Genomic DNA, 5078 nt, shown 5'->3' with positions numbered 1-5078 from the left:
TTAAGTCGGCCTGGACATGTGCTGGTTTAAGCAGGGGAACCTTCCGTGCCATGCATGATTTCAAACCATGACGCCTTAGTGTATTACCAACAGTAACCTTGGAAATGGTGGTCCCAGCTCTTTTCAGGTCATTGACCAGCTCCTCCCGTGTAGTTCTGGGCTGATTTCTCACCTTTCTTAGGATCATTGAGACCCCACGAGGTGAGATCTTGCATGGAGCCCCAGTCCGAGGGAGATTGACTGTCATGTTTAGCTTCTTCCTTTTTCTAATGATTGCTCCAACAGTGGACCTTTTTTCACCAAGCTGCTTGGCAATTTCCCGTAGCCCTTTCCAGCCTTGTGGAGGTGTACAATTTTGTCTCTAGTGTCTTTGGACAGCTCTTTGGTCTTGGCCATGTTAGTAGTTGTATTCTTACTGATTGTATGGAGTGGGCAGGCGTCTTTATGCAGCTAACGACCTCAAACAGGTGCATCTAATTTAGGATAATAAATGGAGTGGAGGTGGACATTTTAGTCTTAGAGGGTCAGAATTCTAGCTGATAGACAGGTGTTCAAATACTTATTTGCAGCTGTATCATACAAATAAATAGTTAAAAATCATACATTGTGATTTCTGGATTTTTTTAGATTATGTCTCTCACAGTGGACATGCACCTACGATGACAATTTCAGACCCTCCATGATTTCTAAGTGGGAGAACTTGCAAAATAGCAGGGTGTTCAAATACTTATTTTCCTCACTGTATATATATATATATATATATATATATATATATATGTGTGTGTATATATATATAATATATATATAACTTAAATTCCACTTATTGCATTTGCAATATGTCCCCAATCAAACGTTTGTAGTCGGCCAGATATTTTTTAAATATTTTTGAAAGAAGATTCTTATGCTTACCAAGGCTGCATTAAAAATACATTAATATTGTGTAATAGTATGGTTATCAATATCATAATTACAGTTTAAAACAGCTTTTTTTTTCTATTTGAAAATATTTTAGTGTCATAAAATTATTCTAATATGTTGATTTGCTGCTTGAAGAAACATTTATTATTTTCAATGTTGAAAACAGTTTTGCTGCTTAATATTCTTGTGGAAACTATGATGCATTTTTCAGGGTTCTTTGGACAATAGAAAGTTCAACAGACAGTGTTTATTTTAAAATCGAAATTTTTGTAATAATAAAAACACCTTTACTGTCACTTTTTTATTGATTTAATGCATAATTGCTGAATAAAAATTAATTTGAAAGAAAAATAAAATGTTAATAATATATTTATTTTCTTTTTCTTTTCTTTTCTTAAGCTTGGTGTATCATGTCCTTTGGAAATATTTTGTCAGTCACAGAGTGAGAACTTTAATGAAAGAGAGATTGTTTCAAGGACAAATGCATCTCTGTGTAGGTTATGTCTCTGCGGCGGTTTGAAGTGTTGGCTGGGGCGGCTCTGTGCAGACGGTGAGAGATGAGCAGGTATTCTGCTCAACGGCAAAGATCATTCCTCACAGCCAATTCTGCTATCTCCTGCACACAGGACCCACACAGCTGATTGTTTCCGTAGCTCAGAGGATAGCTGAGGGAAGACACACGCGCCATACTTGCATACACGTCTTTTTCAAGAAACATAAAAAGTCCTGAAATAATAAGAATGATATAAAATTGAAGAATTGATGTTGCACTCATGTGTGAAAAATGCAAACGAATGACTGACCTTCAAATCAAAGCAAGATTCTGTGAAAAACCAGGCTCTCTTCATGGGATGGCTTCAGCGGGCCGATCTCTCATGACGCCTGTGGCTGTGAAGGACAGTCATGTTAGAGTTGTGATGAACGTGGGTCTAGAGATCTAGAAGTGGTTCTCACTCGCTCTCAGTAGAGTGAATTTGTTGGCCAGAACATTGTTAAATCTAAGAAGAGTATTTTGGATGTATGGAGGGAAGGCAAGTTGCACTTTTGTTTAGGTTGTTACGTGATGTGAAAGTTAGTCTCAAGTTTTTTTTTTAATTTAGTTTTGATGATGATTTTCATTATGGTGTGTAAGAGATGCAAAATAGTGTTTTGCATGCAGTTGTTGTCAGTCTTAGCCCTGCAAACTGATTAAAGAAATGGTTTACTTTTTAAATTATATATATATATATATATATATATATATATATATATATATATATATATATATATATATATATATATATAAAAAGTATGCTAAAATGGAATTTTTCTGTATTTATTTTTACAGGTATTTTACCAGTATTTTGAATTCTACACATAATTGCTTTGTGTTTTAAAGTTAATGGAAATGTCCGTAAAATTAATGGATAATGTCATATGCAGTGGTGGAAAGAGTACTGAAAATTGTACTTAAGTACAAGTACTGTTACATTGCTGAACTAATACTCAATGACAAGTAAAAGTACTGGTGTCAAAACAGTACTTAAGTACAAAGTACTCTTCTCAAAAACTACTAGTTACTTTTTAGCCGGCGATATTTAATGAATTACCAAAACATATTAATTCATATCAAAGATCTACAGTATGTGGATAATAGCTACTTTAAACAAAACCCACTTTTATCTTATTGACAAAGTCCGTGAATTGGTGGTCATGATACAGGAACTTCTAACTTCAATACCTTGAAAAATATCAATATTAAATTACCCGTGAACTGACTTCAGTGTTGTGATATTTCCAAGTGAAATGGAATATTGAATAAAGGGTGGGGTTTTATTTTGGTGCACCTCCTCTCCGCCTCTTGGTCATAGCAGATTTACGGCTGGATAGGAGTGGATAAGAATATCTGCTTGTTACGTCTGACATCATGCTTCACCGCTTCTGGGTCCTAACACTCTGCCAGACACCCCAAAAAAAACAACAAACTGTGCTAATATACACACAAGATGTCATGTAATACTGAAAAATTATAACCCTAACCTTTATCGCTATACTGAAATCCCAGATGGTCAGACAGGTGTAGACAGCCCCGCCCCACTGGTGTATTGACATGCACGGTTTTATTGTTCACCAAAAGACTGGTAATGTGCACTAAAAAATAAGTAGGGTTATTTTTGATTTCATGGTGACTTTAATGATTTTCAATACCATTGTCAAAGCTTCCACATGCTGTATACTGCCATACAGGTATTTTAATATCTCTCTCTCTTTTTTTTTTTTGTCCATCCATTTTTTCAAGGCAATCATTATTTCAAGCTTTGAGTGGTTTAATTCAAGTCTTCTAAAAAGACACATTCGCTTTATATGAATATATTTTAACAGATATTAAAATATAAACATTCGCTCATTCTGTCTATTTGTGTCTTTAAAATAGGGTATCTTTGTTGCAAAAGCTTACAGCAAGGAAGCATGCTTTCAAATTTGATTTCAAACTGGAGGACAGGCAGTTCATTTGTATAAATTAGGCCCATTTGAAAGCTCGCATCCAGTTTTCTGTGATTACATGACTGTGTTCTCATGTTACAATAAAGCGCTCGCCACATTTGCGCGGGAATGATTAAAATTACGCGGAATACCTGCAATCCCGCGCGGACATTCAGACTCTGTAATTGACAGGAGGCGATGCTTGTCAAACTCACTGTCGGAGAGGAGAGGAGAGAGAGAGAGACGCAGCGGTACGGTAGATACTGTGGAAAATGAGTAATGGAATCGTATCAGATATTTCAGTATTGGTATCAAAATATAGATATTTATCATGACACTACCATGCAGTTTGTTTCTCCAAACTCTGAGTCCATAAATTAGGCTTGGCTCCCTCACTGTCCAATCACCTCTTCAACCCTGCTGCAGCTGCGGCTTTTCCCGCGGTTCAGATATCAGGGCTTTTATTGGTCCGTTTACGATCGGATATCTCAATTGGCTTCTGAAGTCTCCTCAAAGGTTTGAATATCAATTCAAATTGTTCACTGTAAAACCCGATAAGTTAAGAATACTCAAAACATTTGAGGAAACTTATTGCCTCAAAACATTTGAGTAAATGAACTCAATTTTTTTTAAGTTAGTAGAACTTAAAATTTTTATGACAAGTGGGGCGGGGCTGAGAGTCATGGGAGCCAATCCAAGCCTCACTTCCATGACCCCACCCCACTCATCACAGTAGGCTTGTTTGAGATGAGCTAAATCTGCGCAGAACCGATCACCGGTGATCACTGCGAGATGCATGCTGGTTAGAAAAGTGTCCGAGTTACATCCGCCTTGCTTTGATGTCATCATAGACATAATATACATAAACGCCTCATGACGTGCTGGAACGTAATCCAGCGTCGCCGCCATATTGGTTGGGTCTCCTCACTCTAAGCTAGCACCAGAGTCAATCGGAGTCAACGGAGAGCGAGCAACTATGCCCATATTTTACCCAAGCAGTATTGATACCAGATCGAGTGGGATTACCTTTCACAAGTAAGATTGAACAATAATTTTGGTTATTTTACCATTTATAATATTATGTCATCGTAACTAACAATACTTATGTGTAACATTATTACAGCAGGTACTGGTACTCTCTCTCATTGTCTCTTGCTGTTTTTTTCTGTTCTTCAACTTTCAGAGGATGTGTTCTTACTCGAGGAGCACATTGCAGAAACCCAATTCGGAATTGAGAACCATCATTTCATGCTTGTGTCATTTGTGGTCAGTGGCGCCTGCAGGTGTACAGCTGTATGCACTGTGCGTACCATGAGCACTCAGACTGACCTGTGATTTGCCCAGCAAACATTTCAGCAGTAAATTATAGCCATATTTCTGTCGACTGAACCAGCCATGCCATTAATAATGAACATATCAGTCTTTTGCATGCCAAAGTCCATTTCTGCTTATAAACATTACGTCAAATAGAGAGAGAAAATTGTGCTATAAGCACTTTCATGAGATCAGGTTAGACTACAACAATTAATTTGTAGCCTATTTTACAAATGGAAATACAACGAAATTGATGACAATGTTTTACATTCAAGCTACTCGTAAAATTTATAGTGAAAAGTTCTTTAAAATCATCTGGAATGCAATAAAGTAATTTTTAAAGCTGTTTTTAAAGCATTTTGCTGCATGGATAAAAAAAAAAT

At 36.6% G+C, this 5078-nt stretch overlaps 1 long non-coding RNA gene across 1 annotated transcript; it reads right to left on the bottom strand.

Annotated features, from left to right (window-relative positions):
- Positions 1–1236: 1236 nt before the first annotated feature.
- Positions 1237–3823, bottom strand: LOC131552616 (uncharacterized). The gene is made up of 4 exons (XR_009274019.1): positions 3723–3823; positions 3534–3644; positions 1722–1806; positions 1237–1644 (listed from the first exon to the last, which is right to left on the bottom strand). It is a non-coding gene; the product is annotated as an uncharacterized LOC131552616 (long non-coding RNA).
- Between the last annotated feature and the right edge of the window lie 1255 nt (positions 3824–5078).

This window comes from Onychostoma macrolepis, chromosome 13 (genome assembly GCF_012432095.1).
Source record: "Onychostoma macrolepis isolate SWU-2019 chromosome 13, ASM1243209v1, whole genome shotgun sequence".
Lineage (NCBI taxonomy): Eukaryota > Metazoa > Chordata > Actinopteri > Cypriniformes > Cyprinidae > Onychostoma > Onychostoma macrolepis.
This window is presented reverse-complemented; position numbering and strand designations above follow the sequence as displayed.